The following is a 12,646-nucleotide window of genomic DNA, read 5'->3' as shown; positions in this document are numbered from 1 at the left end:
CAATATACTTTTGTTTTTATCTTCAGTTAATATTTACTATTTTTATCACTTGCTTTGGTTCTTTTTATTCTTGGGCACTAATATTCAAAGGAATGTTGTACAACAAAGAGTTTTTAAAGGCAGCCAAGAAAAGACAACACACTCCCTACATGCCTAAGGACCCCATATTTGACTATTGATTAAAATTATAATATTCATACTACTCAGTATTGCTGCAATTTCAATGTACATTCCACAAACCCAATCATATACTCAACCTCTTAATGTGAATTGTGGCATGCAAACTAATAATAAGGATATAATTGTCATGGTGAGTGTATGGGTGTGCAACAACAAGATCCAAAAGGAGGTTATAAACCTCTTGTGCAAAAAAAGTGTTAATGCCTAATGTTCAAGCCTAGCCCAATATAACTTACAAGAAAAATCCAAAAATATGCAAGGAAATTCTCCCTTTGCAAGAGCCTTGTTCAATAAACCCCTTATGGAAGTTCCCTGTGAAGTCCTCACTAAGAAGGATGGTCTTTTGTATGGACATGACATTCCTCAACCAACATCCATCTATAAATTGGGATTGTGGAGTAATCTAGGCAATGCATACACTTGCATGCATAGGATTGAAGTTTGAGGATTGAGCAACATTGGAGAACTATCATGAGATAAATAATTGAAAATTAAATAGGAGATAGAAAATTAAGTTTTTTCTTCTATAGAAAATCAATTAATAGTAACATGGTTTGAGAACCTAAGGATGGAAAGAGAGGCAATATATGCATTACTTTTTTGGTTTGGTACCTTAAAAGAAAAATGACTTCAAAATTGTAATTCTATTTTTATGTTTTGTCTGTGATTATTTTATGGCCTTTCTTCTATTTTTCACAAATCTTATCCAATTTCTTGTAAAAAAAATTTGAACATGTTACAATCTTCCTATCAAAAACATTCAATTTGATCATGTGCTTATAAGGACACTCATTATATGTTAAAATAATCTAGCTCTATAATTATATTGATATAACCTTACATTCTTTTAGCTGATATAATCTTACTATAGTTTAGGCAATTTTTGGTTCAAAATTAGAATGTATATTCTGACTTAAAATAATTTATTATTTGTAGCTAAAGTGATAAGATTTACTAAAACTATTATCCATATTGTATAACAAAGTTGATGCTTTGTTTAAGATGAGTTGATGCTCATATTGTGAGAGAGTTGAAGCTCTTGAAGTTTAGAAATTTTTTGATTCCTTGGGGTTAAAACACTTAAATTGTAAGCAGACAAATTGATTAAGACTGAAGTAAGATAGTAGCTCCTAGCTATCTTTGTGTCAGTGGTTTTTTCAACTTGGGTTTCCACATTATATCCTATTCATAGTTTTTGTGAATGCTTTTTTATTTACTTTAATTGTTATATGATGTTAAAAAAGAAAACCAAACAACAAGTCAAATTGGTTAAAGTTGTTCTACACTACTAATTCACTCCCCCATCTTAGTAGTGTTACTGTGTTCTACAATACACCTTATTCTCCTAATTCCACCATTTAAAAATAAATCTATATTGCACCTCTTGACTTTAGAAATCACAATTGTTCTAAAAGATGAGATGAAATTAGTTACCTAGATAGTTACGAGCCATCACATGAAGGAGGTTAGTTTGTTCTTATTTTCATTAGTATTAAGAAAAGTTTGAAGGTGTTTTATATCTAATAGTCACAAAATAAAAATGTCCCTCATGGATCATGTGTTCTAGATGCTTGAGATGCTTGCACCCATGGTGTCATCTAGAACTCGGGTATAGCTAACTCCATAGCACTATAAATGTGTGTTAGGAATGTTGGGTTAATTTGCCTTTCGGTACTTTAATGTTATGCTTCTTGAAGAGTTAATTCCTATGGAAACAAAAGTGAATTATGCATAAGATAAATATCTTATTGTGAAAATGATATGCAAAGGGAGCTCCAATAGTATCTTCTCTATGAAGGTCACGAGGTTTGGAGTTTTATGCTGGTGAACTCACCAATAGCTTCCCAACTACAACTAAATGAATCAACAAAAAGAAGGAAGGATGTTGTATAGAAAGCAGGGTTTAAAATAGACTGGAGAATAGCAGAAGTAATATTCATAAAAAAAAATTGAAGTTTCCCAAAATGTTTTGGGAAGACAACTCAACTAAGAAATAACCATCTAAATGGTAACAAGGAATTTTAATGTGACAGCCAAGACAAGTTAACACCTTTTCAAATGTAGAAATTACTCTGCTATGTCCTTTACTATTTTTCTATCAACATGTGTCAAACTATTTTGAAAATTCATAAAAAAATTATAATCTTCTAGGATCAATGGTGAGCAAATTCATAAAGAAACTAGGAACCATACAGGCTAGGATTTAGCCATTTGAAGAAGTAACCTTTAGCATATTTTTCTTTAAATGGAGATAATAAATACCCCTCCCAACAAAAACTAAGCTCTTATCTTAGAATGATTATGTTCTATTCCAGTTTCTATAGTTGATTGTGACCCATTAAAGACAAAGAAGAATGCTTACATTGTGATTCATGAGTTAAATTTTGTGAATGAAAATGTCTACTTTCTATTTTCTATGTGAATATTTAGATTTTTGCAATAGACTACAAGTTATTCAAATATAGTCTACCTTTAGAGCTATTTGAATATTATGTGTGTAGTACTGCCGTTGGGGAATCATTTTGTTCACTATCACATTGATTTGAGGGTCTTTTAGGTGTTATAGACAATAGTGTTGATTGATGTGATGTTGTGAGCAGTTTTTCTTAAAGAGCCCAATAATTCAAGTTATTTCAATTGGTCATCCTAGCAATCATTTTCTCAAAAACAAGTTGTAATTTGGCTTAAATAATGGAAATTGAGACTGATCTTTATGGATTCACAATATCTGTTGGATGAATTGGATTAGCTTCATTTCTTTGAAGATTTTGTTAAGTAGGTGGAAAGATAGAAATTGCACTAATTTTGTCAATTTTATTGTGGATCATGATGTTTCACCTTATAATAAAGCTATATATTTTTTAATGTTTAAGTGCAGATTCAAATACAAGAAAGAAAAATGTACTTGATGTGGCTCACAAAATAGGTATTTGTTAACAATTTACTTGCAAGAATAAGGGTAGAAATACTGCCATAATGGAAGACCCAAAAAGTTCATTAGGAAATTGGAATGCTTATAATGAGATCCCCTATAAATGGAGTGGGGTGACTTGCAGTCAGATTGGGGGCAATCAGAAGGAAGGTCATGTTCTGGAGTTGAATATTATTAATAGGCATCTCATGGGCATCATCCCATATGTTTTGAGGTCTCTTTTTTTTCTCTGCCACCTCAATCTTAGACACAACGACTTCGGTGGGAGCTTCCATCTCCAAAAAACATATATAGTTAAACTAGTTGTAGAGCCCTATTTGATTAAATGATCTATTGTATGCTTATTTCCTCTATCAATTGCATGGAAAGTAAGGAAAATTAGTTACAATATTGCACATTTCTTCTTGAAAGCCTCCTTCAAAAAGTGAAAAAAATTAATTATTTGAGCAGTGATTTTTTTTAGTAAAATAGTTGCTCATATGCATTCCATAAGCATTTTAATTTATTACATGACTTATTGGAGTTAACTTCAAGTACAAATCCAAATTACATGATTGGAGCAAAGTTAAAATAAACAATAAAAAGAAATACAACAACATGAAAATAGGGAAAGACGGAAGGCTATACTCAAAATTTCTCCCATAAAAATTTGAACCATACTCGCAATACCACTAGCTTATGATGTGGTCTGTGTACCTTACAAACATTTTGAGGTTGGATATACTTCCATGTGGCATTAAAAAGGCAAAAGATTGACTATTATTTGAACCACAAAAGCCTCCATTAATGAAGACTAGTTAGAAACTAAAGACTACACCCAATGATATTGACACAGGAGAGTAGGAAAGGCCTTTTGGAAAAAAAAAAACCAACAAAATCAAAGTCATGCCGAGCCCTACTATAATAGCAAGATAACATGCATAAACAGTCATATAATCATAGATTGCTACCCTACCTACCAATCATACATTTCTACCCTTCCTACCAATACACTATAGAATATGAAATTACCCAATGCCAACTTGATTGTACTGAAAGAAAAGAGTCACATCCCTTCATCTCTAGACCTTTCATTTGGTTCTACAATACCATTGACCTGAGGAATTAGATTTTGTCTCCACCCATCTCTAGTAACTGCCAATCATATTTCTCCAAACATCTATAAAAGTAACATACTTCAATATTGGAGTCAACTATAATAAAAGGATATATGTAATCTCAATATGTCCAAATGTTTTGTAGAATTTGACATGCAAGAAGAACATACCCTTAAAGTGATTATCTACACAGCTACTTGAATCATTTAATCTGAATTTTTTTGGCCCATTACTAAAACAATGGGTAATTTGATGGAATTTGCATGACAAATTCTATTCAAAATCAAATCCATTCTATGGTCATCATTAACAATCTAAAGGGAAACAATTTTACAACCCCCCGAAATAGGCTCTAGCCTTTTATATTTTCATGAAAGATTTGAGTATTCAAAGACTTCAATGCTTAATTAAGTTGTAATTTCTTGGTTATGCTTTTTGGTGCACTAGATAGGCTACAAAATTGTAAACCTTCATGATTTTGTAATGACATTTTCAAAAAAAATTATGGAGCTCAAGAATAGAATACTCTTTAAGAGAAATACATCTGAGTAGCCAAATACCTAATGTTGCAAAGACACAAATAGAATAGCACTACAAGCTTCTTTGCCAGACCCTAAAACCTTTCCCATTTAGGGTTTTAAGTGCTCACTATACCAAAAAATGCCTAAAAAACAAATGGAAATCTAGAAATACAAATTGTATAAATTTTGGTCCAACCTATAGTCGATATCATGGGTGCTTTCTTTCTTACAGTCAAATTAACCCAAGGCCCCATAGTCAAGCACAGAGGCTACTTCATGGCTTCTCAATCTGCCTACAATAGTTAGGCATAGAATCTTGTCAATGGTCACAGAAGTTTTTCCCTATGTGATAGTGTGCCATGACAATAGAAAGTCATAGCAGGTTGGTGGCAAGCACTCCACAAGTGAAGCAGCATGCTGGCCACTGCAAGAGACTTGGGGTCTACTCCATTAGCAAGAAATCCATGCCCACCATGCAACATGCTTTTCTTTAAGAATTAACAACGAGGATTTCCATCATTGTCTTGCAAATCTATGGAGAATCCATGACCATTGATCTAAAAAATGAGTTGTGATTAACTTTTGCAAGCCTTTTAGTGCTCTAAATATACATAATTTAGTATAGAATATAGGAAAAAATGGTAGGGAAAATGGTGAAAAGGATCCTAGGCACAATAAATAATAGATTGTATAGGTTGAAGAGAAGTGACAAGGATGGCCTGCTCTTCAACACGTTGCCTCTTCACTGCTTGTAGGAGGAATACTTAGGTGGGTAATTGGAAGTGCTACCTAGTTTGATTCCAAACTTTATGCATCATTAAGAAAGATCCAAACCTTTCACTATTTTATTATATAATGCTAGGAATACACAAAAAAATAGTACACAAATGAAAGCTATAAAGAAAATGTGTAGGATCATTATCAGTTTTCTCTCTTGCTTTTATCATTATGTAACCAGGCGACAGTCAGAAGTGCTTTTCTCATTCTGTAATTAGACAACACTTAGAATTGAACTAAGATAGAGGGTTTATAGTACCTTGACTTACCAGTTATGTTGCAAAACCAAAATTTCATACTCTAGCATAAGACATGGAGGTAAAGGACTTACTTTCATGTTTTTTAAGATGTAAAAAATGACTTGATAAGTACAGTAGTGTAAGAAACAAATGTGACCAAACCCTAGGAATAAAATAAAAATTGATTATAATTCATAGTGGTTACACAATATACAAAGATAAGATACCAATAAAATTAAATGAAATAAAGATTTGTAAATTCAACTGAACTAAGAAATAACCATCTAAATGGTAGTAAGTAAGGAATTTTAATGTGACAGCCAAGACAAACTAACATCTTTTCAAATGTGGAAATTACTCTACTATGTCCTTTATTTATTTTATATCAACATGTGTGAGAATATTCTAAAAATTCATAAAAAATTTGTAATCATCTAAGATCAGTGGTGAGCTAACTCACAAAGAAACTAAGAGTTAGATCTACACTAGGTTACAAAGGAAAATGACAACTTAACCCCTGAACATTATCAATTTTTTCTGTACCAACTTCTTTGAGCTTTAAATTACATAGATACAATAGAGTTTTACCATCAGCATTTAAAAGCAAAGTATGTTTTAGTTAATGCTGATTGTAAGCCAAAAAAATATTACATTGGATTAGCAAGAGTTGCTTTCAATAACATGCCTACTATAATCTTCTGGATAGATTATGTTGCTACATGATGGTATACAAGTCTAGAGCTATATGTATATTTTTCCTCTAAGGGGTATATGTAGCACACATCCTTTCACATTTGATAGGTGATGTGGAGCATGACTCGACTGGATAAGGCTACATAAATGGTTCCAAAACTAGTATACCCTTGCCATTGATATATGGAGCATTGATTGTATATTACTAAAGTTTTGATTAGGAAACCTTTGTTTCCTAGTACAAATGTAGTTCATCAGCTTAATTTGATGACTGATTTTTTTTTATCCCCTTCAATGGCAGTTCTCTTGATGGTTCGCAATGATAAGGCTAGAAGATACCTTAGTAGCATACATAAAAAGCAACCTGTACCTTTCTCACATAAACTTCCAAATACAAATTCCCTAGCACTCAAACTTCTAGAAAAATTGTTATCTTTTGACCCAAAGGATCATCAAATAGAAGAAGAGGCTTTGATTGATCCTTATATTAAAGGGTTAGCAAAAGTAGAGCATGAACCTTTTGCTCAACAAATAAGTAAGATTGAGTTTGAGTTTGAGAGGTGCAGGGTAACAAAAGAAGATGTGAGGGAGCTTATTTTATAAGAAATTCTTAGAGTATCATCCACTGATATTGGAGTACCTGAATGGGACAAATAGGAATAGTTTTATGTACCCTAGTTCTATTCATCAATTCAAGAGACAATTTGCTCACCTTGAAGAACATAATGGAAAAGGTGGGCGTGGTTCCTTTAGATAGGCAACATGCATCTCTGCCATGATAATCGATTGTCTTCTCAAGTACCACACCTCCCTCTCCAAAGAAAACATGTTCCACTAGGGAATGGCCTAAAGAAGCTTGTGATGAAACTTCTAGGAATATTAGGGAAATAAAGTAGCAACACCAAGGTTCAAAAATGAACCAAAGCCTCAATTGCAACCATCTCAGAGGATCTTGCAAGGGGGTTCTATGAAACCAAGGAAAGTCATTGGCCTTATATTACCATATAAAAATGGTAACATTAAAGAAGCATATGATTCTAGAAGGCTGATTAGAAATGCAGTTCTTCTCACTTCTCAATATGTTGCTCCTATTCACTCATATCTGAGAAGAACCTCAATAATAAAAGTTGAGTTAAATGAATAAGATAATATCAGTGACTAAAATTTGATGCAACCCAAGGCTCCATATGCTGGAATGGTTGCAACAAGGAAAGTAGTTGTAGTTCATATTGGTTTATCTTGTTTATGCTAAGTGAAGTTTACTTCCTAGTATCAAAAAAATTCCCCTAGTATCAAAAAATTGTAACTTATTATGCACTCTTGACTGATGTCATTCTTTAGTGGTTAGAGGGATTTTAAAACTAAAGCATCTGAAGAACATACCAAATACTGCATATATTTTTCTTTCAATTGTAATATATTTTTTGAGTATTTAGTGATCAAATAATTGAAATTGTAGAAGAAAATCACAAATACCCTAAATAGTTTGTCAAGTGATATGTTCCCAAGTTTTATTAATGACTTAATTTATGGTCATGGTTAGTGGATTGTTACAATAAATAGTTTATAACATTGAACAATTTATCAATTATATACCAATAGATTAATTAAACAAGGATTGAAACATGTACCTTGGATTTTCAATACCAAGCATTTTTTGTGCAACATACCCTTCAAAGGATCTTGGAAAAGGTTGTACAATTTATCTTTACATCTACCAATTGAATTTTCTTAAAACCGTCCAAAGCATTATCAAAAAACCTATATTGTGCATATCCTATGATCGTCACATTCAATGAGATCACATTTCTTTGAGGCATGTTTCCAAATAGATCACGTGCTATGCTTCCATATTTTACATTCATGTCTATCACGGAACAAACGACAATAATCCACTCTAATGGATGTCAATACCTTGCTTCAAATCTCCTATTTTGGCACAGGCTAGAAAATGCTTGCAAAGGTTGTGGAGTTTGACATTACACCTTCCAATCCAATTTTGGTGAAAATAAGTACGATTTAGTGTCTCGAGTTAACTTTAAAATTTATTGTATTTTAGAGTTTAATATCATTTAGTATTTTAGGGTGATCGTTCCATTTAGTGTCTAGGGTGTCATTTAAAATTGATTTTATTTTAGGGTTAGTATTTATTTTTATTAAGGTTAGGCTGAAGTTTAAATTTTATTTATTGTGTAATTAGGTTTAAGATAGTAGTGTTAAGTTTATAGAAGATTTTTATTTATAATTATGGTTATAATTTTTATTTGGTTAAATATTCTTAATCCAATGAGAATTACTGTCATAATTAAATTTCTATTAATATTCAAGTTCAATTCGATATAGTATTATGTTAAATATTGACTTGGTTATAGCTATAATATGATTTAAAATATTGATTCAATAAATTATAACACAATTTAATTTGAATTTATTTTTTATCATATTATAAATATAATAAAATAAATATTTTTTGAAATTTTGCAATATAATTCTAGTATGGGTATACTTAAATTGATGAAGAAGCTTTACCATCTCCTCCACATATGACATATGAAGCCTTAGCATTGCATTAGTTCTAATTTAATCATGAAAGAAACCTTTTATATATTTTTTCCATTAGCTTCATATTTATAAATATAAAAAGAAGATTTTGATTCAATTTTAATTTAAGTAAATTATATGAACATAAAAAGATTTTTAAAATTGAAAGAAAAGAAGTGTAATATTTTATTTAAAATAATAATTTTATTATTATTTATATAGACAATACTTCTTATGTAATATTATAAAAATATCATAAAATTGAGAAATATAGAAACATCATAAATGAAATCTTTATAGATATTTTTCAAATAATAATATTATTACTATATTAGTTTTTTTAAATATGAAGAATGATTTTAATATAATGTTAACTTATTTTGAATAAATAAATTATACAAATAGGAATTAACAATAAAATGTAAATAAATATTTTTTTAAATCACATAACCCATATAAATTATAACCTATATTATTGTTTCTTCAAATTAGAAACAAAATCTTTAGAAATGCTTAGAAAAGATTTTCCTATATCTTACCATATAAAACCTACATTGTCACAATGCACAAAAATGTGCACCAAAAATAAATTATAGATATAAGAGTACAAAGATATTGACTATAATTTATTTATTTTTATAGATTAGGTAATATTTTTAAATAAATGTAGAACTATGTAGTACAAAAACCAAAATTGATCTTAAAATTGAATAGAATTTTCATTTCAAAAAAAGCATGTACATCTAACCTCATTTTTCCTTGTCACATATTCCTCGGCATATAATTTAATTTTTTGAGATGCCTTGGAGGAGGTTTAGGGAAAAGGAGAGTTGATTTTTTTAATAAAAAATCGAAGATTTTTCTTCTTTGCAATAGTTGGAGGGACCCATAGATCATTTTTGAGATAGTTTGTTGTTAGTTGATGTCTTTTTGAGTTCATTATCAATTGGTGTCTTTTGAGTTTATTGTTAGTTGCTGACTTTTTGAGTTCATTATTGAGTGTAATAGGTTATTTTTGTGTCCCAACCAACCTAAGTGGCTAAATAGCCTGCTTGGGTTCCCATGAGAGGCCTTATGCTCTATGTGTTATGATCAAATTTAAAATAAATTAAGTATATATGAATAATTGTCATTTATACTTGTAAATCATAAAAAGTAAGTAGCATTCATAACAATGTATTTATATGATAAAAATTCAACAATCATTCATTTAGTCATTTCTTTCGCTAACTAATTGTTGGTGATCAATTGTGTAGTCATTTAATTGATCATTTATTTAGTCACTTATTTAGTCACATATACTTATAAATTGCAACTCATTACTAGAATTTAATCACTTTAAGTCATGTGACTAAAATTTTTAGTCCAATGACTAAACATTTTAGTCATGTAGTCATTTATTTTCCAAAATTCTACTAGTGGAGGCACCTATGTAAATGTTATTTTCTTTTCCTTCTAAACATGTATCTCTTTATATTTCCCCCAATAGGTGATTAGAGAAGCTTATCTTTATGTATATGTATGTGTATATATACATATATACATACACATATGTGTATGTCTATATATATGTATATACATACATACATACAAACATACATATACAGAGATCATAAGGGCATGATAATGAGATGTAGAGATACATATGTACATACATACATACATCTGAATATGCAATTTTATCACCTTGGAAAATTGTATTTGATCTTTACTCAATCACCAAGAGATAATATAATTAAGTATAGATTTTTTTGCATACTTTGTTTAGCATGAATAGTTTTGATTGAATTCGTCTAAGGAGAGTGAGTCTACTCATGTTGATAGTGGCTCCATGTATTAGGTCTTTAGAGGAGAGATACTTACAAAAGATTAGATGTTGTTTATGGATACAGGATAATTCATTTGTTGAAATGGTTGATCAAGTAAGTTGTAGAAAATCAAGCTGTCAGTTGCAAATAGTTTCATTAATGTGATAAGGGAATCAGCTTTGAAAGTAGGATGACCAAAATTGGTATGTCCATCCTTATCATAGATATCTCTATCTCATAATAGAAAATTACCTCAGATGACAAGAAAAAAATTATTAAATATATGGAAAGTTAGAAGAACATTCTCCTATAATATTTTTGAAGGACAAAAATATAATTAAAATATAATTTTGTGGAAAAAGCCATGAGCTATATGGATCCACACTGGGGCTATTCTACTATCTAGTAGTGGAAACTCTTCACGTTAAATATGAAGATCTTGAAAGTAAAAAAGATAACTATCAAAGATCTATATATGTGTTATAGTGATAAAAAATATACAAAATAATTTTAAGAAAAATAATAGTCTTAAATGTATATGATTAAATAAAATAAACAAGAGTACTATATGTAGTTGCATAATTCTAGTATTACTGATTATGTTAAACAATGTTCAATAAAATAAGTATGAACATAAATGGATCATCTTCTCAATCCTATTATGACTTAATGTGAATGCATCTAATCATTACCTAGACAATATTATGCACGAGATCTTTTCTTAATCACCAAGAGATGGTATTATCTATAAGTACAAATTTCTGCATACTTAGTTTGGTATGAATAAATTTGATTGAATGCAAGGATAATTTATTGTGTGAATTCAAGACATGAATAATTAATTTAATTTAGCACAAGTAATATGCAAGTGTGTATGTATGCATGTAAAGCAGTTCACAAACTAAACTGATTTACATAGATACATGGACATATGCATACAATCATCATAATCAGTTATATTTGAATCTGACCAAAGCTATTATATATGAATAAGAGATACATGTTTAGAAGAAAAAGAAAAGAACATTTACTTAGGTACCTCTTCTCCCCTTGAATAAAATCATAGAGCAAGAGCACAAAGATCACAAGGGAATAGCAACAAAATCACAGTTCTCCATTGATCCCCACCAACATTCAGAGCTCTCCACCCACATTCAGAGCTTTCCACCCTCTTTCATGCACAACTCTCCATAATCAATCAAAACAAATGGGGAATGATTAATGTCATGTTTTCTTTTCTTTTTTTGTTTATAATCCATAATCCACAATTTACAAGATCTCTTTGTATATATACATGCATGCATAGATGCATGCATACGTACATACATTCATACATACAAATATATACATACATACATAAAAAAAACAATGTACTTTCTAGGAGTTTATAATTGTTCAACAAAAGTAATGTTTTACAAGAAAATGCATCTAAAGAACTATTAGCTCAGAAGAAAGAACATGGTTTTGAAATAGTACAAAAAATGCTTCACATGAGAGGTTCGCTAGTGAGGGTGTTGACCAATCTTGAAAACTTGAGTGTTGAAATAAAAGTTATCGATGAATAAATGCCTATGCCAGAGTTACAACACACTGTGAATTTGGTTTTAATTAAGGTAGAGGTAGATATTTAGAAGTTTGATAATCAAAGTTTAAGGCACGAGAGAAAAGGAGAAGGAGTGGCTTTAGAAAGAGACAACATGACATAAACAACATCTAGAAAACATAGAGGATATTATGGAGCCACTGGATAGAATCCAAGGAAGTGGTGTGGTAGGTACTATGATATTGGAATCACTTGCAAGTTCCTTTGAGAATTTATAGTCAAAATCTCAAATGCTTATAAGAGTGTTTCAAGGTT

At 30.4% G+C, this 12,646-nt stretch overlaps 1 pseudogene; it reads left to right on the top strand.

Moving 5' to 3' along the window:
• The window catches only part of LOC149561704 (mitogen-activated protein kinase 20-like), a 132,415-nt pseudogene extending 125,197 nt beyond the window's left edge, over positions 1-7,218 (top strand).
• The last annotated feature ends 5,428 nt before the right edge of the window (positions 7,219-12,646 follow it).

This window comes from Cupressus sempervirens, chromosome 4 (assembly GCF_028749045.1).
Source record: "Cupressus sempervirens isolate cs-2001-9-10 chromosome 4, ASM2874904v1, whole genome shotgun sequence".
Classification (NCBI taxonomy): domain Eukaryota; kingdom Viridiplantae; phylum Streptophyta; class Pinopsida; order Cupressales; family Cupressaceae; genus Cupressus; species Cupressus sempervirens.
This window is presented reverse-complemented; position numbering and strand designations above follow the sequence as displayed.